Below are 23,084 nucleotides of genomic sequence, written 5' to 3' on the forward strand. Positions count from 1 at the left end.
GACGCTATGGGAGGGATAGTGGGAGGAAGGGTGGGGAGGGATAACATGGGGAGAAATGTGAGGTATAGGTGATGGGGGGATGGAGGCAGCAAACAACTCTGCCATGAATGTACCTGTACAACAATCTTGCATGATCTGCCCATGTACCCCAGAATCTAAAGTACAATAAAAAAAACTGTGGAAGTAATGAATATTTATTTTTTTATCATATATAAACACTGCAGGCACACACAGAATAGGAAGCAAACATTCCCTATACCACATAAATATATTTGAAGAAGCATGTTGGCACTTGGTATGTATAATTCTGTAGGAAACAGTTTGAGGAAGAGAGCTGGCTGTTCCTAATTTTTCCCCTTTTTTCTACTGTTTTAGAACTTTTAGTGGGGCATATAACTGCCCAAAATAAAGACTTCGTTTCCCAGCCTGCTTTGCATCTTTTTATGGCCACATAACTAAATTACGGGCAGTGGATTGTTAACAGAATTATTTTGTACCAATTTCAAGAAACTTTTTTTTTTTTTTTCAGAGACAAATGGCATGTGCTTTCTGCTCCCATTTTCTTCATCTTTTCCTCTGTCCTGCTGCCTGAAATGTGAGTAGTTCCTTGGACCATAAGCATGAGAGTTGTATCTTAGGGAAGAATTGAAAATGACCTATCTGGACATCATGGGCCAGAACTACCATGGCAGTCTTGGCTTTCTTACCTCGAGACCAATGTATGAGAAAGACAGAAACTTCTTAGTTCAAATTAATGTGTACTGTGTAAATCATATTCTACCTTTTTCACATTTGGAACTCATTCTGATCTTCACTAATGGAGAGTTTTGAAGGTTTTAGATATATGCAAATGTAAATCCAAATTTTCCTTACAAAAATTATTTTACTTCATACTTTACTAAGAGTTATATGCAAATGCTTTCCCCTCATAAACTATTATGAGGTTTTTAAATATTTTCTGAATAAGTTATTAATACACTCTCTTTTTCAGTTTCCCTTTTTAATCTTATTTTCTTACCTTGCCCTACATTTTTATCATTGTTTCTCTCTCTAAATTCTCTAATTTTGTTTCCACCTCTGTTGTGACTTTTTTTGTCACCAGCCTTTCTTAGCTTTTTCTTTTCTTCAAAGGGCAGATTAGAGTATTATTTTTTCTCTTTCTGAGGATATGCCACCTTCAATATACTCCCTGGGGCTGGTTCCAGGGGTCTTAAAATCTGAAAGGGGTACAAACACACTCAGCAGTTGTATTCGTGATGAATTATGAAACACCACCATTGAAACATTTATATATATCCTCCAAATTTCCAGAATTCAGATTGCTTATGAAAAATACATATACACAAAATGATAAAAAAAATATAGCAGTCTAGAGCTTGTTACCACTAATTTGGACAAAGCAGGACTTAGTGAGACTTAGGAAATCATTCTACTTTTAAAAGAGTATTGTGTGCAACTATTTTCTTTATTAATAATTGTGAGTCTTCCATTGTTTGTTGTAGTGAAGGAGACTTTTCTTTTTTCCTTTTTGCTGTCTTTTCCAGAGTGGGGCTAACTCTTAGGCAGTGTGCCAGAGCCAGCCTAAGCAGACTTTTGAGTGCTTTCTTTCCCCTGCTCTTCCTAGCAGTAATTCTCCAGGTGGCATTGTTAGTGTGTAACTCTCTCCAACAATCCCAAGCTGTCACACCCACAGCCTTATCTTAAAGAACAATCTATATTTTCTTACCCAATGTTACCTTCATTTGTTTGATTAACCTTGATATGCTGGCCACAGCTGGTTTCTCCAAGGTTTACATCTGATCCTAAGGCAGCCATCTGGACTCGCCATGGTCAATGAGGCAAGCAGGTTCAAGGCCTTGATAAAAGGAGTCATGTAAGGATTACTCAATTGCATTTTCTTTTAAAAGTCTGAATGGTATACACTCAGATACACACACACACATTCAATGGGCTGGGTAAAGGGAACTCCCAGAAGAAAGAAATAAGGATGCCTCATGTGATAGCAAGAAGGGGACTAGAGAGAGGATATTAACCATGGCAGGGGAAGTAGACACAGTATAGGGGAAACAGACATGAGATAAGCTGCCACAGGAGTGCCATAGTGGAAGTACTAAGCAGAGGATGAGAACGGATCTGGATAAAACATCAGAACTTCTGTTATTTAAAAAAAAATTCCAGTTCTCCAAGAGTCTAGCTGTGCACCTTTTGAAAATGCTGTCTCATCTCCTTCCTCTTTCCTTATAATAAATCCCTACCTATTCAGGTAAATTTGTATATCTTTCTTATTGTAATTGGAAAGAGCCTAACATATTTTAAATGTCCCTGTTTGGATCTGATTAAGCTTGTTACAGAATATATTTCTAGTTTCTTCTGTTGGACTGTGCTCTTGCTCCATCAGTAACCAATTTCATACTCCTTAGATTCAAGTTAATGATCCTGTCTCCCCAAAATCTGTGGTCTTCCTAAAGCACTGTGCTAGGAGAAGAACAAGCAACAATTAGACACCAAATTGTTTTAAGGCTTGGTAGTTACTTGTTTATTGTGTCACTGGTCTTACATTCTGCCTACTCTCACACAATTTTTACTTTTTTCTTTGTGGATCATCCTCATTAGCTTTTAACATATTATTCCTCACATCTGTAAAAAATTCTTTTCTTGATTTCATTTTCTCCATTATGGCCATACCATTTCTTTGCTTTTCTTGGCAAATTGAAAGCATTGCCTATTTTTATTTCCAGTTCTCCTTCCATTCTCCCTTAATCTCACTACAATCCAGGTTTCCTTGTTTCCATCACTCCATGAAACTGCTCTCAATAACGGCAGCAGTAACTTCTACATTGCTGAATCCTGCGGTTAATTTTCAGTCTGTATTTTATTTGATTTAGCAGCATCACCTGACGCAGTTAATTCACCTGGCTTTTGCAAACACTTGATTTCCCTCCATCATTTCTGCTTACTCAAATCTTCTGCTTTCTCCCCTTCTTTGCAATCTTATAATCATGGGAAAGTTCTGTTTTTAGTTCTCTTTTCTGCCAAGGAGATAATAGAGTTGTGGTGTTGTAAAAATGCCACATCAAAAATCCAGTTCCCATTAGATTATTCTTTTAATCCAAACAGTGCAGAAGAATGGAAAGTGAGCTCCTCACCCTGGGCCCTTGGTCTCACTCTCTGTAGTCTTAAAGTGTGGATGTTCTATCAGAAATTTACCATAAATTGATGGATACATAAAGGTTTTTTAAAATAAAACCTTTAATATATGCATAATAGGACTACACAGTATTTCATTCCTTTGTGTGAATGTATCATAGTTTATGTCATCAGAGGATTTTTAGATTGCTTCCATTTTTATTAGGAATGATGTTGTTATGCTTGGCCTTATAAAGACAGTTTATATATGTCTAAACATATCAGCAGGACACATTTTTATAGGCAAAATTGCTAGTTTAAGGAGCACATATACATCTGATCTTCATCATTTGCAGATTCTGTATTTGTGAATTCACCTGCTTGCTAAACTTTATTTATAACCATACAATCAATACTTGCTGTGCTCTCATTTGTGGATGTGCACAGAGCAGTAACATGTTTAAGTTGCCCGATGTGCTTGTTTGCAGCTGGGCTTGCTCTACCTTCTTGTTTTAGCTCTCATACTGGAAACAAGTCCTTTTCAGGGTCTATTTTGTGCCAAATTTTTCTCATTTTTGTGTTTTGGAGGTGATTTTACTGTTTAAAATGGCCCCAAGCATAGTGGTAGAGTGCGGCCTAGTGTTCCTAGTCATCAGAAGGCCCTGATGTGCATTGTCAAGAAAATACATGTGTTAGATAAACTTAGTTCAGGCATGAGTTACACTCCTGTTGGCCATGAGATCAGTGTTAGTCAACAATGTAAAACTTAATGTTGATCAAGTTTTTTTGACCATTAAAAGCTCTTTATAACACCATATAAAAAGTTTTGAGATATAGCTGGAGATTAAGGCAGACAGGAGGCAGAGCTAGATTACAGCCACTTGAACAGACAGAACAGTGTGTGGAGGCTCATATCATAAACTTCTGCTCCATATTGACTGTAGGAATACATTTGGAAAGCCAAGAGAACCCACAGATCCTCTGAAGGAAGCAGACTGCTCCTGCAGGACTTAAGAGACACACCAAATACTGCGAGTGCCCAAACTGTGGAAGTGGGAAAAGGAGATCATCTGCCCCCAAACACACCCCCACACTGGGGAACCTTGAAGATCTAGATTACAGGAGAATATTCTGACCTTACCTGGAGGTGAGTTAACTTAGAGAGGTGAGTTAACTTAGAGAGCTGAGTAAAATACAGGGGTAGAGGAAGCAGCAGGAAAATCCTTGTGGCTCGCTAGGGGACCCAGCAAGCCATTTCTGCATCGTCTCACAGGGGTCCTTAAGGAAGGCTGCCAGAGGCACTGGAAAAAGGCCACAGGGAGAAGGAAACCTCCAGCTGATCTTTGTAACAATTGAAACAATGGAAAACACCGGGGAGGGCATGAATTTGGTGTGCAGACTCCACAGGCAGGGGAAGAAGGAAAGCCTTACTTACTTTCACAGCTGAGAGGTGAGTAGCTTGGGGCAAGTTCCTGCTTTCCCACTACCTGGAAACAGACTTGGTGCTGTTGTGGGGGGTGGGCATGGTGGGAGTGAGACTGGCCCTTTGAGTTTCGTGGAAGCTGGACTAGGTGATGCCTGTGACTGCTACCTTTTCTCCACTTCCCTGACAACCTGCATGACACTGCGGAGGCAGTCATATTCCTCCCAATAACATAACTATTGACCTGGGAACCACATCTCCATCCTCCACAGCAACAGCAGCAAGACCGGCCCAGGTACTCAGACACCCCTAGGCCCTGCCTTCACCTAATGGTCCTTCCCTACCCCCTCCTAATGGTCCTTCCCTACCCACCCTGGTAATTGAAGACAAAGGGCATATACTTTTGGGAGTTCTAGGGCCCTGTCAACTATCCTAATCAACCAAAGCTAAGGACCCTCATAGAGTTCATTATACACCTCCTGCCACCTCCACTGGAGCAGGTGCCAGTATCCATGGCTGAAAGACCCACAGATGTTTCACATTACAGGATTCTGTGTAGACAACCTCCAGCAGCAGCTCAGAGCCTGGTAGACTTGCTGGGTGGCCAGATTCAAAAAAGACATAACAATCACTACAACTTGGCCCTCAAGAAGCCACATCCCTAGGAAAAGGGGGAGAGTACTACATCAAGAAAACACCCTGTGAGACAAAAGGAACCTTGAGCCCTAGACCTTTCCCCTGATAAAGCCTACCCACATGAGAAGAAACCAGAAAACCAGCTCAGGTAAAATGACAAAACAAGGTTCTTTAACATCCCTCAAAAATCACACTAGCTCACCAGCAATGGATACAAACCAAGAAGAAATCCCTGATCTACCTGAAACAAAATTCAGAAGGTTAGTTATTAAGCCAATCAGGGAGGCACCAGAGAAAGGTGAAGCCCAGTGTAAGGAAATCTAAAAAATGATACATGAAGTGAAAGGAGAAATAGTCAATGAAATAGTGTAAATAAAAAACAATCAAAACTTCAGGAAACAGTGGACACACTTACAGAAATGCAAAATACCCTGGAAAGTCTCAGCAACAGAACTGAATAAGCAGAAGAAAGAACTTCAAAGCTTAAAGACAAGGTTTTCAGATTAACCCAACCCAACAAAGGCAAAGAAAAAAGATCAAGTTTGGGGCATATAGGTGATTTTTGGTTATATGGATAAGTTCTTTAGTGGTGATTTCTGAGATTTTGGTGTACCCATCACCCAAGCAGTGTACACTGTAGCCAATACATAGTTTTTTTATGCCTCACTACCTCCCACCCTTCTTCCTGGGTCTCTAAAGTCCATTATATCATTCTTAATGCCTTTGCATTCTCATAGCTTAGCTTCCACTTATAAGTGAGAACATATGATGCTTGGATTTTCATTCCTGAGTTATTTCAGTTAGAAAATGGCCTCCAGCTCTATCCAAGTTGCTGCAAAGGTAATTATTTCATTCAGTTTTATGGCTGAGTAGTATCTCAAGGTGTATATGTACCACATTTTTTTTATCCACTCGGTTGACGGGCATTTAGGTTGGTTCCATATTTTTGCGATTGTGAATTAGGCTGCTATAAACATGTATGTGCAATGTCTCTTTCACGTAATGACTTTTCCTCTGGGTAGATACTCAGTAGTGGGATTGCTGAATTGAATGGTAGCTCTACTTTTAGTTCTTTATCTAATACTTTCCATAGGGGTTGTAGTAGTTTACATTCCCACTAGCAGTGTAAAAGTGTTTCCTTTTCACCACATCCAAACCAACATCTATTATTTTTTGATTTTTAAATTATTGCCATTCTTGCAGGAGTAAGGTGATATTGCATTGTGGTTTTAATGTGCATTTCCCTTATAATTGGTGATGTTGAGCATTTTTCCCCATGTGATGTTGGTTGTGTATTTTCTTTTGAGAATTGTTTATTCATGTCCTTTGCCCACATTTTAATGAGATTATTTGTTTATTTCTTCCTGATTTGCTTGAGTTCTGTGTAGATTTTGGATATTAGTCCTTTGTCAGATGCATAGTTTGTTAATATTTTCTCCCACTCTGTGGGTTGTCTGTTTACTCTGCTGATTATTTCTTTTGCTGTGCAGAAGCTTTTGAGTTTAATTAGGTTCCATTTATTTATTTTCATTTTTGTTGCATTTGCTTTGATCAAGGGCTCTTTAGTCAGCAGGTAATGGTTCCTGAGAAAACTAGGCCCTTCCCTTCAAGGCAGTGGGTTTCCTTCTAGCCCAGGATGTGTCTAGAAATGTCTGGGAGCTAGGGCCTAGAATGGGGGTCTTGGGACTCTGCCTGGTGCCCTATCCTACTGAGGCTGTGCAGGTATCCAAGTTGCAAGACAAAGTCTTCTTTACTCTTCCTTCTCCTGTTCTCAAGTGCAAGGAAGAATCCCCTTCTGGAGCTGTGAGCTGTACTGGCTTGGGGTTGAGGGAGGGATGGTGCAAGCACTTCCTTGGCTAGCCTGGCTGGTGGCTCACTAGGTCACATGCCCCTAAGTCTAACTGCTGCAAGCCCAGCATAACATTAGCACTTGCCCAGGAATGGAACTCAGGTTTCAGCCTCTGGGTTGGGTAATTCCCCTCTGACGTGGTCTCAAATAAATGCTCCCTCTGTGAGTTCCAACTGAATTCTGTACAATGTTCCTTTCCATAGTGACAGGACAGTGCTGCTCCAATGCAAAGTCCCAAAATCACTGCATTCTCTCTCCCCTAAGCACACAGATTCTCTCCTGTACAAGGAGGCAACTCCTGAGGGATGGGAAAGGGGTGGCACTGGTGATTCAAGACTATTTTTCCTACCCTCATCAGTGCCTCTTTCAGTAATATGAAGTTAGAACCGGTTCCTGTGATTACTCACCTGATTTTTGGTTTTTATGAAGATGCTTTTTTTGTGTGTGTGGATAGTCGTTCAATTTGGTGTTCCTGTGGAGAGGACAATTGGTGGGAGCTTCTGTTCAGTCATCTTCCTCCCCTACAAAAAATTAAATAAAAAAGTCTTTCATATTTTCTTTGGGTCCTTTTAAATTTCATCATTTAATATTTAAATATTTGATTCACCTAGAATTTATTGAGTAGTAGGTCTAGCTTTGCTTTTTTTTTAAACAGCTAGCTGCTTGAAACAACCATTTAAAAAACAAATCTAATTTAATTAGCTTGTTTTAACCATTCCGCAATGTATACATACATCAAAACATCATGTATATCATAAATACATACTTTTGTCAATTAAAAACATTAAAAAGAAAAAAGAAAAAGAAAATAACTGTCCATTTTCTCCATTAGTTTGAAATACCATCTTGATGTTACATACTAAATTTCCATATATACTTACATCTTTTATTTTGGTACAGCACATTCCCAATTTTGTAAAGCAAATTTATTTTCTTTGTCAGAGAAAAGGCAGAGGAAAAATACATCATCATGTTTATATCAAATAAATGAAGCAGAGCCTTGATAGCCTAATTGTGTTGGCCTATGTTGTTTTCTTAGTGTTTTAACCTATCATTTCTAAGGCAAATTCTGAAACCAAAAGAAAATTAATATCAGATGATGCTTTAGTGCTTAGGACTCTTGGTTGAAAGTAAAACAGAAATATCTTAAATTTAATGGTATAAATTTTATATGTTCTCTGCATACTGTCGCTTCTGATAGGTCAGTATTTAGTGAAATAGTTCAGCATAATGAAACCAGTGTAACATTCAAGTTAGTTGGAATACACTTACTTTCCTTAGTTAAATCTAACATTATTTGAAAATGTTAGTTTATTACTGAAAAATCCATGCTAGCCTACAAGACAAATAATACCCTATTAAATATAACAGACCCCACACATCCCTATAATTCCACAAATTAATGGTTTTGGGCATACAGAATCCCTACCATGGTCAAGAAATCCAAATTAATTATTTTTGCATATGTTCCTAAAACTGAGTCCTTGAGGAGGATGTTGAGCACTAATAGTACTAATTCCACCAACAACCCTCCAATTTTAAAAATAATTGGGTACTTCTTCAGTTTTCCATGTGGCACTGAAGGTTTACAGCTCTCTAAATATTTATGTAACACCATTCTTGGGGGGATCTTTAAGAGTTACCCTTTCTACTCCCCAAACACCAGAACTCAGCCACAAAGGAAGCAGTAACAGAAGTAAGATCCTATAATTTTACAGCGTGGCTTCTTTAGAATTGAGGTTAGGTAATACTCTAATTCAGTTTTTTGCTGAGCAGCGATAGTTGTTGAGGTAACTCAAAATTCTCATCCACTTAATGAACTCTGTTTTTACCAGCAAATACAACAGGACCAAAAGCAGAACATCATCCCAGTAGTTTCCCTGTAAACTCCTTGACTAGGAGATGAGATAATTAACTAAATCTCCTTTCATACAAAAAACAGTTTCTATTTTGGAGAGGTGAATTTGTTCAGCGGATCTTATTTGCTTTTTGTACTGGGTTTGATGGAGACAAACTCCAATTACCCATCAATATTTCTCAGTTGGAGATCTGATGGTGCCTTATGATTTTGTCAAAGGAAGTATCTTCAATTACCTTATTATCATAAATATTAAGAGGAATGTACATGTTGACTTTTTGCCCATCTAATTCATTTGGGTGCCCTGTTTGGCCAACTAATAACATGTCAGTAGGCTATCCTTTAAATTCTTTAAATGTTGAAGGGAGAAATGTCATGTCTTATTTAAATCTTTCCAAATACCTTCCCTCAAACTATATCTTCCATGGTTGTTGGTAAGAATAATTAGATGGGGTTGAAAGTTGTATACACTCTTCCAAAGATAGGCTATATACAGTGTTTCAGTTATCTACTGCTATGAAACAAACCAGCAAAAAAATGTGGTGAATCAAAACAGTTAATTACAATTTCACAGTTCTGTACATTGATTGTGCTTATCTGGGCAATTTTCACTTTCTTTCATGCAGTTGCAGGCAGATAGAGAGTGGCACTGGAGTCACGTGAAGTTCAACTGGGCTGGACTTTCAAGATGGCTTCTTCCTTTGCATGCCTGGACCCTCATCGTGGATGGCTGGAACAGTTGGCCAACAGCTAGGTGAACCACTGACTGGGGAAATTTGTGAAATAGGAGACATGGTTAAATACATCTTTAGGAAATTTCTTCTTACTGTCTGTGATTGCAACCCCCCCTACAAGTTTTATGTATTTAAAAGGCAACTACTTTATAAGGTCTGAGATGCCTTTTAAGCAGATTGGAAGATAAGCACTCTGTAATGATGTGCAGTGTCTTTGCTTGTTGCTTAGAAAGGCATGCACAAATTTTTACTAATACTGAAAACTCAAGTCTTTGGCACAGCATTCTTCAGTGTTTAGAAATTTGTATTTGTTTCATTAAATATTAAGAAAATTTTCTTATGAGCTCCAGATGAGCTTACCCTTTAAAACATTTCTAAAAAGAAGAAGCATGTCTTAGGTTTTCCTTTGATATACCATTGGAAATTAGACTGTAGCTATGTAGAACTTAATTTTTTCATATTCAGTTATTTTTCTTAATTGTCTCAATTTTTGCTTGCAAGGAACCATATGTATACAGATTATGTGTTTTCTCTAGATCTTGAAATCTAGGTTATTTGTACTCTTTTAAACCCATTTAATTTTTTTCTTTTTATGCATTAGTGAAGAGTATCCTGTGGTTTTTCACTGCAATTTTTCTTTAGGACACTTAATAGATGCCTGGAGGAATTTAAAAAATAGATATAAATATGCTACATTATAATTCAGTAAAAGTTTAGTATCTAATCTCTGCCTGACTGCTGGAGTTGAGACATAAATCTTCTGCTTCAGTGCTCCATTAGACTCAGACTGAAATGCACAATATTAGCTCTCTTGTTCTCAGGCCTTTGAACTACACTGCTGGCTTTCCTGGGTCTCCAACTTGTAGTGGGACTTCATGGGACTTCTCAGATTCCATAATCAATTCAGCAACACTGAATCTAAACCAGATAAGGCAATTTCAGCACTTAAGTCAGACCCTAAGATTGGCTTGCCAGTATCAAAACTGAGAAGAAGCTCTGAAATTGTCTTTGTTAGAAAGTTGAGGTGCCTGTGGAAGCTCAAGCTAACAGAAGATATCTAGCAAGTGTGCTGCTATTTGAACCTCAAGCCTTTAGGAGAATTGTGTTGGAGGTTTACATTTGAATGAACATAACCTTTAGGGAGCAGAGTTGAAACACTGTTGGATGAAAACACACAAGGAAAATTGAGGAGGGCAACAGAAAGCCAGCATTTTAGATATATTTGGAAGTTGAGAAGCCTTCAACGTTCACTGAGGAGGACTTCTCAGAAATGAAAAATTGGGAGAGTAGGGTGTTTCGTGAGCCAGGAGAACGGAATGATGGTTTTTACACTGTGCTTCCCAAAGTCCCACTAGGGGTTACCACATTTTGTAATAGCAGAGAGTAATAAATAGATGTGACTCTACACCTCTCACTAAAATCAGAGCTGTGAATACACTAAAAAAAATCACTCCAGTGACTTTCATCTTTGATTGCAAGTGTAAAAGATGAAGAAAGTTTTATTCACTAGAGTTTATCTTAAGGAGAAAACTGCTTGATTTCAGAAAGAGAGACAAATCTCAAAAGCATGCTCCAACAAAATAAGATGCTTACTGAACTACTAAGCAGGAGAAAAAGAGAGAAATTGTTTTGTTTCTGAAAAGAAGAAAAGGAAGAATGAAAAGAATTAAGGGAGAAAAAATGGGTAGTAAAAGAGAAGGCAGATCTTATGATGTAGTTTTATGACTCAGATATCATCAATAATGTTTCTACACATAGAAATCTTTTTCTTTAAATAAATGATAAAGGTTCTGAATTTTGTTTTGTGCTAATATAGAGGAAAATAGAGAGATTTGTGCTAATATAGAGCACAAATTTTATGTTGTACATAGAGCAGATATTTGGAGAAAGTCCCATGATTATGTAAAATTTGGGAATTTGAAGAGATCATGAAGAGGCTTTGAATTTTCACAGGCCAAGTGTATTTGAAGTAGGACTTTCTCTCTCTCTCTCTCTCTCTCATACTTTAAGTTCTGGGGTACATGTGCAGATCTTGCAGGATTGTTACATAGGTATACAGATGCCATGGTGGTTTGCTGCCTCCATCCCCCCCATGACCTACATTAGGTATTTCTCTTAATGTTATCCCTCCCCAATCTGCCCACACCCCATTATCCCTCTCCTAGCTCTCCATCTCCCAACAGACTCCAGTGTGTGATGTTCCCCTCCCTGTGTCCATGTGTTCTCATTGTTCAACACCCACCTATGAGTGAGAACATGCAGTGTTAGGTTTTCTGTTTTTGTGTCAATTTGCTGAGAATGATGGTTTCCAGCTTCATCCATGTCCCTGCAAAGGACATTAACTCATTGTTTTTTGTGGCTGCATAGTACTTCATGGTGTATATGTGCCACATTTTCTTTATCCAGTCTATCATTGGTGGGCATTTGGGTTGGCTCCAGGTCTTTGCTATTGTAACAATGCCACAATGAACATACACGTGCATGTGTCTTTATAACAGAACGATTTATAACCCTTTGGTTATATACCCAGTAATGGAATTACTGGGTCAAATGGTAATTCTATTTCTAGATCCTTGAGGAATCGCCATACTGTCTTCCACAATGGTTGAACTAATTTACACTCCCACCAACAGTGTAAAAGGATTCCTTGAAATAGGACTTTTTAGGGTAGCTCTGGCCAGTAGAAATCTAATGTGACCCACAAATCACAAGCCATACATGAAATTTTAAATGTTGTAGTTGTCAGATATAGTTGTCTACATGCCCCAACATTATAATCTTCACACTTGAATGATTTTTTTTTCTAATATGCTTCACCTTAGTAAATGACCACCACTATTTTTAAAATTAAGTAAATTATATACCTAGGAGAATGTACTGTCTCCCTTACTCATCCTATACCATCTTCATAAATTAATGAATCCTCACAAATACTTTTTAAATTTACCCCTGTGATAGACACAATAATGTCCCACCAAAAATGTCCACATTCTAGTCCCTCAAGCTGGAGAATATATTTCCTTACATGGCAAGAAAAGACTGCAGGTGTGATTGAGATGAAGCTTTTGAGATAAGGAGGTTATTCTAGATTATCTGGATGAGCCAAACCCAATGTAATCACAAGGGTCTTTGTGAGAGGGAAGTGGAAGTATCACAAACAGAGAAGGTGGTATGACAACAGAGAAAGAAGGCAGAGGGACTCAAGGAAGAGGCTTGAGCCAAGAAATGCAGCAAAACTGGAAAAAAACATTGAAATAGATTCACTCCCCTAAAGTAACAAGAAGAAACACAGCTCTGCTGGCACCCGGGTTTTAGTCTCATAGATCCATTTCAGACTTCTAACTTCCAGAGCTAGGACACCTAGGTGTGATAAGGTGGGGAAGAGGTAGAGATTGTTCTTTTGCATGCCTGATGTTTGCTTCCATGTAAGAGCTACATTAAGGAAATACTCCTGGCCTCTTTCTTGAACAGCAGTGTCTTAATCTTATTGGCACACCTGGATGATACCAAATTATTCTTTTAAGGAAATCAACAAATCACTAAAAATGCATAGAAAAACATCTGGTAATAACATTTCAGGGCTGTGGAGCTATGGTAAAAGTACATATGTGTGAGTATGCACATACCTGACTTTTATGTTGGGAACTGAAGCCAGTTATCTTCCCTAGGACAAATTTTTAATCTGCTAAAGAAACACAAGAACAGGATTCACTTTCAGCTAGCCATTTATAATGGTTTAGTTTTCTTCATCTGATCAAAGGAATATAATCTAATACTTTAAAAATAGGGTCAAAACAGCATTGTGAGGAAAATATTTATAATTGTGTAAAAAGAATCTTTTTTTTATTCAAATTGTGTTTTAGCTTTAGAAGTCTTTACTAAATCTTTTAAAAATCACAATTAAATATTTGAGACTCTATGTAACCCCCCAAATTAAAAATAGTATATTAGTTATTTTAAACAGTATTCATCACTTTACTTTTTATAATAAACTTATATAAACATTTGAATATGCACACTGGTACATGTACAGGACATGTAGTGTGTGTATCATTATAAAAATATGAGGAAAATTTTACTTAGTATAAAAACATGTACATATAAGTGTGCAGGAGAGTTTTTGAATTAAAATCTGCTTTTCATAATACCATTTTGAATAAAAATTATGGATATTGATTCCCTGATTAAAGGAACTCTGGTTTCTCAAAAAAAAAAGTTTCGTGTCCTGGCTGGCTTTGAATTACTGGCAGGAAGGTTTTTTTTTTTTTTTTTTTTTTTTTTGTAAGAATTAAGCTGCACAGTTTACATTTAGGCTGATCATGCCACCTTTGCTGCCACCTCATTTGATGTGATATGCAGCATATCTAATTCCAGCACCTGGAAGTTTAAAGTGCTTTCTTTCTGAAGAAAAATAATGCTCCAACTACATCTATAGGCTTTGTCAGATGGGGAAGAACATGTGATAAGAAATATTACCAAAGAAAGATTGAAAAATTCCCAAATTAGGTTCTAATGATCACTCTCCCTTTCTAGTTCATCCATGAGATTTTTCCCAGATTTGAGCACGGTTAAAAATTAAAAAAAACAAAAAACCAAAAAAACCCAACTAAACACCTATGTTGTTCCAAAGACTTGCTAGCTATTCTATTCTGTGGCCAATATTTCCTTGGTCACCACATCAGTGTAAGCATGATTTAACTAACCGTTAGTTAAAATAGTAATATTTATAGACTTTATGTTTAGAGGATAAGACATTGATAGAACACCAATAATTTTGAACATAGGCTCTGGAGAGAGCTAGATGCTAATTTTGACTCCTTATCCATCTGACCTTGAACTAGTTAGTCTCTAGACCCCAATTTCCTCATCTGCAGAATGTGAATAATGAGTGTTTTTGTGCAAATAAAATGAGATATGTATGTATACTAGATATTTTCATTTGTTCCTTCAGATCCACTGTCCTCCTCTTCCTTGGTCTCCCTCTCAGGAGGCTGACCTGCATAGACCACTAGGCTCCTTTGTCCTTTGCTTTTTTTGGTTTAGCCAATAGGGCGCCCAGACAGAAGATCAGAGGGAGGGCTGAGAGAGAGACTGGGGATTTATTCTGAAAGCTTTCCCTGCAGCATTGCCTTAGGCTGTCACTATTCCTCCCCAGAAGCTTTCTAGGAGACTCTCTCCTTCTGTGTTCTGGAAAACTACTCCCTACCCTCTTCCCTTCAGGCTTAAGGACAGGTAACAGCCCTGCTATTACTAGCTCCAGGGCACAGCATCATCCCTACAACCTGCCACATCTTCGCAAATTATCCCTTTATTAAACTCACTAAGAAAATCCCAATTTAACCATGTCTCCTTTTTTTTTTCCTGGGATATTGATTGTTACAGTATGTGTTTATCATAGTGCCTTGCACATAATAAATGTCAAACTCAGTGATATTTATCATTAAGAAGACTGAAAGCATGTAATCAATCTTACAATATCTATACATCTGGTATGCTGAACAAGTGTGGTGCTTGGATTGCGACAAAAAAAAAGCTTAAATAAAAATAATTTTACCACTGTGTGTTTAAACTTCATTTGGTGATAACTTCCTCTCCCTGGAGGAAAGCTCTAGAAGTCCCATGATTTCTCTACCTATTATTTCTTTTGTTTTTTCTTTTTTTTGGATAAGCCCTGAGACTTTGTTACACCGCATGGCATTCATGACAATGGGAGGAGTGGGCAGAAATGCAGGCCGGAACATTCCACAGACCAGGGACAGTTTCCTGAAAGTACCTGTTTTCAGACCGCTCGGTAGAAAGACCGTCTGGCGTTGTTGCGGGTGGGGGCGAAGGGGGTTGGACCGGAAGCGGTAGGCTAGCATCATCCTCGGGCGGAAGGCCTCGTACTCGGCGTCCTCCTTGGAGAGCGTAGCCGGCCAGTCAGTGCCAAAACCGGCGCCATCCGCTGTGGTGGTGCACTTGTGGACCAGGTTCTTGATGTCCTGGCCCTCCGAGCCCAGCCCCTCGCCCTCCTTCCAGCCCATCTTCATCAGCATATGGTAGCCGAAGTTCTCCTCAGTCAGCTCGCACTTTTTGAACTTGGAGTATTCAGGCTCGCGGCCCTTCTTCAAGGCTCTGAAGGTCTCCGTAAACTTCTTCAGCTTGCCTGGAGGCAGGAAGTCTCCGATGAAGTGCTTGGCCTGGCCCATCTTCGTCAGCCGCTCGGCGCATTCCGTCGTCGTGTCCATCTCCATGCGCCGCAGCTGGTGCTCCCGGGTGCCCAGCTCGCTGTCCACCTCCTCGTCGCTGTGGTAGCGGTGCTGGTGCTGTGCACCATCTCCCACAGCAGCTGCATGTCCTGCGTGGCCCGCTTGTGCTCCATGATCACGTCGTACGTCTGATGCATCTCCTGCTGCTCCTTCAGCGGCTTCTTCCCGGCGCCCGACAGCTCTGCGACGCCCGCTAGCCCCACGAACTTCCGCTTCTCATAGCGAGCCGCTTGAGGTACTGAACTGACGGAGGTGAGGGAGAGGCCCCCAACCGGCTCTTCTGCTTTCTCTTCACGGTGGTTGCGGAGGGAGCCTGGCTTCCCGGGGGCGGCTGGAGCAGGGATGACGAGCGGGGGGCGGGGGCAGCGCAGGCAAGTACGAGGCGCGGCAGATGGTGGCTCGGGTAGAGAACCCTGACAGGCCTCAGGAGGGGACTTGCGCTTCAGGCCGTGTCGTGTGCCATGAGGTTGCCTGTGGAGCCGGCCTTGGCTTTCTGGAATTTCTCCAGCTTCTGTCAGTAGCACTGGTCGCCTTGGCTCTTGGGCTCATACAGAAAGCTGAATGCCTGGTTTTCGTGGTTGTTCTGGAGGGCGATGGTTTCCACTTGGGATCCCTGCGTGCTATGAACCTGGCCAAGTTTTCTGCAAGGTTCTTGACCTCTTTGTCCTCTGGGGGTGAAACTTTCTGAGAGGCTGTCGGGGACTTCTGCGTTTCCTTTCTTACCTCAGCCACCTTCTTTCTGTAGTAGAGGAATTCTCTGCTATTCTCATCATGCAAAAATGCAAACGCCTGGTTATCCTTGTAATCCTCCATAGCTTCTTTTTCTAACTCCTCTGCCACAAAGTGGGCCAATTTATCTATCATTTTTCGAGTCTCAACTCCCTCTGGGAATGAAAGTTTGATTTTCAGCCACTGCTCGTGGTCCTCCTCCTCCTCTTCGGGGTACTGGAAGACACGCAGACGGTGCGCCACCAGCAGCTGCTTGGCTGCAAGAGCTTGTCACCTGGTCCAAGGAGCTGGCCAGCCCCAGGCCTGTACGCCTGCTGATGAGGAGGGACCCTTTCCCTGCACTGGGGGTAAGTGTGCTGGAAGGGGCACTGGGCGCGCTGGCGTAGGGGGTAGGGGGCCGGCATCTGTGTTGGTCTGTGCCTTCTGCAACTTCAAAAACTGCTGCAAGAAGCTACTGTCGTTGGCAACCTTTTGGAGAGGCAGGAAGAGTTGTGTACATTTGTGATTTCACTAGGATGTGGGGACTGAGGGCTGGCCACCTGATTCTGCTTGGCTTTCTGTTCCATTTTGGCTTCAATTTCCCCTTTCTTCTGAGCATTGAGCTCTTCTTGGTGAAGGATGTTCATGTTCATTTTTCCAGATTTAGGGGGAGAAACTCCAAACCACCAGTAGGCCTTTCCTGTAGAATCCCGGTTGTCCATCTTGAGACTCATCCAATCCCACAATCTCTCTACTGACTCTTATGTGACAATCCTATAGTCACTTTAAGATGTGAACACACTCACAATTCAGTAATTAGAATGTCCTGACCATGAGATAACAAAGATTTGCCCTTGGTCGCCTCTTCTCCTGTTTCCCAGGTTGTACCTGCTTCAGGCGGCTGCAGGGACAGGGTGAGTTCCTGGGTCTGTCTCATCTCACCTCCTTCCTCCCTCACAAACTGCTGGTTTGGAACTGCCAGTGTTAAGGGTAGGAGAGAGCAGAGGTGTAGGGGAGGGCACTGCTTGGCTAGGAAGCATCAGGTTCTCTGGACATATGGATGGTTAAAGCTGATGCACCCGGGTGGGATTGGAGATGATAAAGCCAACTCTTCTCTCTCGGGTTCTTCTTCTTGAGCTCTTCAGAGGTTTCCTACTGGGCCCTCTCTTATGCAGTTCCCTGGACTAAGATGAATTGCTTCCTGTGCGTCCACCACACAACTCAGTCTCTTTCAGCTCTTTCCTCCTTTAAGTAGTCCTGTTGGCTGAGAAGCAGGATAACCTCTTTCCAACACTGTCTCCCTCCTGACACATACCTGATGTGAAACACAAAGCATCATTCAGCTCAGTTCCTATGCAGTAGTGGTCTCTTGGCTTCTCTATCCAAGCAGTTAATAAGCTTCCAGACTTCCTAGTCCCCAGCCCACTTAAGCTTCATAAGGTCAAGTCAGGCACCAGCCTTCCATGTCTCCAGTATCAGGGAGCACATTTCCAAGCTGTTGCAGGTATTCCCTGAGACTCCCCAACTAGGTTTGGGGATAGAAGGCAACATACCTCAGCCCATCCTCTAAAGCATTAGAGATGAGGAGAGGAGAGCCCTCTCCAAAGAGATCTTGTCACCATATCCTCAACCCACCAGCTTCTCCAATCACTTTTATATCCTTGACTGGACTGAGGGATCCAAGAGTCAGAAAGAAGTTCTGGTGGGGCTCTTACTTGGTAAAGCTGCATTAGATGAGTATTTGGTGTATGGTATCGATCACATCAGCCTCATGGCAGAAACACATATTTTAAGATATTAGCTAAAATTGTTTAGTGTTTTTTTATTTTATTTTTTAGAAAAAAACCTTAATAATTGGGATGTGGCTAGAAGAAGGGAGCTTTTTGATTAGTAGTTTGATGATGGTATTTATATTATTTTTCTTCTGCCTACACTTTTCTTCTTTCTATGAATTCCAACCTAGGATAGAGAGCTAGAACAAGGGCGAAAGTGGGGAGTGATAATACTGCAAGCATCTGGAATTACTGATACTGACATCTGGCGCTAGATGCTGTAGGGGTGTCATAGACACAGGGCAGGGGCATCCTGCACTCGGATTTATAATGCAAATGAAGAATCTCTTATAATGCAAAGGGAGATACTTACGAAGTAGAAAGGAATAAGTGACATGATTGTGGTGATGGTTGTGCAAGTCTGTAAACATATTAAGAACCATTGAATTAGTCTCTTTAAATGAGTGCATTGTAAGATATATAAATTATATCTCAATAAAGCTGTTAAAAAAAGAAAAGTAAGACAAAGTGGGAACAAAGAAAAGAAAGGGTTCATTCAATCTGGAGAGTCTGGGGCCAGAGAACACTATTGTTATGTGAGTCTCTAGGTCACAGAAGATCAAAAGAAGGGGTTGATGCAAAACCTGGCTCTTTGGGTATATACCCAGTAATGGGATTGCTGGGTCAAAGGATTAGAAATCTTTCTATTATAAAGACACATGCACACATATGTTTATTGCGGCACTGTTTACAATAGCAAAGACTTGGAACCAACCCAAATTCCCATCAAGGATAGACTGAATAAAGAAAATGTGACACATACACACCATTGAATACCATGTAGTCATAAAAAAGGATGAGTTCATCCTTTGGGACATGAATGAATCTGGAAATCATCATTCTCAGAAAACTGACACAAGAACAGAAAACCAAACACCACATGTTCTCACTCATAAGTGGGTGTTGAACAATGAAAACACATGGATACAGGGAGGGAAACATCACACACTGGGGTCTGTTGGGCAGCCATTTTGCCTAATATACTGGTAAAAAGTTGAACTGAGACCACAGATCCAATGATTGTGGAGTCTCTTGCCATCCTGGGCTGTCAGTAGAAGGAGCAGGGTGCTGGAGGGAATGAGGGGATAAGACACTGGGAGAGCGGTTCAGGGTGCCTAGCATTCTTTGAAGGTGATATTAAATGTTCCAGGAAGCTGAATGCTTTTAGAGAGAGACGGAAGGCTGCATCTGTTAAGAATTAAAGTGAAGAGGTCACACTGACCTACACTTACATGTCTTACAATAAATTAAAAAAAATTTCCTTTATTATGTAAATTTTTAAGTATAGACAAAATAGGGAGAATAGAATAATAACTTCCCATATAGCCATCACTTGGAGAGGAGGGCTCTATAACAGTTGACATAACTACTTTGGCTTATCCTTTTGCTCTGCAAAAATAATATTCAAAGAAATGTAATACACTGGAACAGAAATGTACTGTTTAGTATTCTGGCATGGATGCCCATTTTAATTTCAAATTATGATAAAATCATTTGTGCAATTATTTTTTGTTATTTAGTTTGAAGGCATAATGTCTTTGATATATATGATTGAATGGGTAACTTAATTCTTTTATTCATATATTAAAGTTTTGGCCAGGTGCAGTGGCTCAGCCTGTAATCCCAGTACTTTGGGAGGCCGAGGCAGGCGGATCACAAGGTCAGGAGTTCGAGACCATCCTGGCCAACGTGGTGAAACCCTGTCTCTACTAAAAAATACAAAAATTAGCTGGGCATGGTGGCACAGGCTGGTAATCCCAGCTACTGGGGAGGCTGAGGCAGGAGAATTGCTTGAACTTGCATGCCAAAGGATCTGACAGCGTATCTATCTCTGGAGAACACAGGGGTCTGCCTTGTGAGCTGCTCCAACACCTTGGCTGCTTGGGTCAGTCTGTCTCCACTCTCTTCAACACAGATGTTGAGGCAGAGCTTGTGGATGGATGAAAAGTTTCCGCATGGGTTCTCCTTTTCACCTTGATCCCCCAGGGTGGAGAACAGGAAGAGCTCTGGTTCTCTTAAAAGAAGTTTAGGACACATCAAATGGGACATATTTTGGGTAGCTTCAGAGACTCTATATCAGTCTCTGATCAGGCAAGAAATATCTATATATGAAAAATCTGCAAACAAAATTTGCATTTCATTCAACTTCAATGCAGCAAATTAAATCCTTGATATTTGAAAAATCCTACAGGTGTCTGAAAAGCAGTCTATTAGTGGAATAGCCATTCAATTCTGGAGTCTTTTGGTTATAAGATTGTATTTAGAAGGGGCTACCTGTAGGGTAATGACATAATCCTCATTGCAAATTATAACAACTGCAGATGCAAGAGCTGCCATCAAGAATTATACATTCCTTTCCTGGCTAACATGGTGAAATCTTGCCTCTACTAAAAATACAAAAAATTAGCCGGGTGTGGCGGCAGGTGCCTGTAATCCCAGTTACTCGGGAGGCTGAGGCAGGAGAATGGCCTGAGCCCAGGAGGTGGAGGTTGCACTGAGCTGAGGTTGCACCATTGCACTCCAGCCTGGCGGACAGAGCCCGACTCCTTCTCCAAAAAAAAAAATATGTTCCTCAGTGAGAACACATGGGCACAGGGAGGGGAACATCACACACTGGCGCCTGTCGGTGGTTGGGGGATTAGGGGAGGGATAGCATTAGGAGAAATAGCTAATGTAGGTGACGGTTGATGGGTGCAGCAAACCACCATGGCACGTGTATGTCTGTGTAACAAACCTGCACGTTCTGCACATGTACCCCAGAATTTAAAGCATAATAATAATAAAAAAGAATTATTTTTATTTTTATTTTTTTTTTGAGACAGAGTTTCACTCTTGTTGCCCTGGCTGGAGTACAATGGCATGATCTTGGCTCACCGCAACCTCTGCCTCCCAGGTTCAAACTGTTCTGCCTCAGCCCCCTGAGTAGCTAGGATTACAGGCATGTGCCACCATGCCCACCTAATTCTGTATTAGAGACAGGGTTTTTCCCTGTTTGCCAGGTTGGTCTTGAACTCCCAACCTCAGGTGATCTGACTGCCTCAGCCTCCCAAAGTGCTGGGATTACAAGCGTAAGCCATCTCGCCTGGCAATAAAAAAGAATTATATGTTCCTAAGAGTGCCAAGTTGCTTTAATTTTTTCCTTCCTTTTACGATGACACAGAAAGAAATATCTTTTAATATCTCCATGAAACATTAAAATGTTGTCCGGGACTTCTAAAAGCCTGAAAACATCCATGCTTTCAGAAGCATGGTAGTCAGAGTACTCAGAATCACATAGCTACCACTATGTTGCTCCCATAGACTGGCCACATTCCCTTTAAGTAGAGAGAGAATGTGGCCAGAAGTTGGTGCCATCTGGAGAAATGTTCCTTCTTTTGGTTGCTGGAAATGAAAATGAGAACAATCTTACAATTTCAGAATTAGTCAGCAGGAGCCCACTTTTTTCCTAAGCATTGTGGATTTTCAGAATGGTACAATTTAATTATGATTCAAATATGAAGCCTTGCTTCCTCTACCAGAGAAAGGAAAAGATATGTCTGTATCCTGCTGTATATAATCCCCTTTAGAGGAGATTTCAGCTTTATAGATAAATCAGAATTTCCTTCTCCTTTCCAGGGTTTGATTTCTATAATACACAATATTTTTAGGGTCTGAAAAAAAGAAATGACAATGTCCTTTCTTTCCTGAAGCACTTTTTGTAGTGGAAGACATTTTCTTTACTGTAATATTTTATACGTGTGGGCTTGGGAGAGAGAAAAAGCAGGCAGAGAAAAAAATCATACAAATAGTTGTTCAGAATGTGTCACCTATCATTATTTAATACAAGTCCTGTCCTTGGAGCTGTTCTCTTGTTTCACTGATTTCCTAGAAAAATATGAAAAAGAAGGTGAGCCTGCTTATAGAGTTTAAAGTTTCTTATTTCACTTTTCATATCCTGCTGCAGATCACACCCAGTCTTTCTGGGACTCCAGGGTGGTGTTTGAACAGATATTCTCTGTTCAATATGTGCTCCATTGCAATTGTTGGGAAGATAATAGTTCCCATGCCTTCTGCACCCAGGTGACACAGGTCAGATTTAATGCATCACCAAACAACCTACATCTCCTTTTCTACGATCATTTATTGTTGGAGAAGGAAGATACTTATTTTTATATTTGAGGGAACTGATGTCCAGGAAGAAAAGTGATACATTCAGAGGTCAATGGCTGGTTAGCAGCATAGCCAGAATGGCTGCAACTACTGCCCAGATATCTTGACCTGTTGTATAGTGCTAATTTCCCTATTTTATATCCATAAGCCTCTTTGGTTGCACACTTTTATTTGCTCTATGTATCTGAGACTCTGGTTTTCACATATTGAGGAGCTGCTTGCTGCCTTGGCAGAAAGCCTGCCCTGACCTGCTCTTCTGTCAAAGCCTCCTGGCAATCTCCTTGCCTCTGGCTTCATGCAGTGACTTCCTTAACATCTCTGTGGCTTCCCAATCAACCTCTAGTTCTGGTGTTATTTGTGACCCCTCTTCAATCTGCTTAATTCCCAAGGTACTGCTTTGCTTCAGCACTTTTTTTTCTTTTTTTGAGATGGGAGTCTTGCTCTGTTGTCCAGGCTGGAGCACATAGACATGATCTCGGCTCACTGCAAACTTTGCCTCCTGGGTTGAAACGATTCTCCTG

General features: G+C 40.5%; 1 pseudogene; it reads right to left on the minus strand.

Annotated features, from left to right (window-relative positions):
• Positions 1 to 1,137: 1,137 nt before the first annotated feature.
• LOC116530943 lies at positions 1,138 to 17,316 on the minus strand (annotated as a pseudogene).
• Positions 17,317 to 23,084: the final 5,768 nt, after the last annotated feature.

The sequence above is a fragment of the Sapajus apella genome, unplaced genomic scaffold (assembly GCF_009761245.1).
Source record: "Sapajus apella isolate SASKATOON/1434 unplaced genomic scaffold, GSC_monkey_1.0 scaffold1, whole genome shotgun sequence".
Taxonomy (NCBI): domain Eukaryota; kingdom Metazoa; phylum Chordata; class Mammalia; order Primates; family Cebidae; genus Sapajus; species Sapajus apella.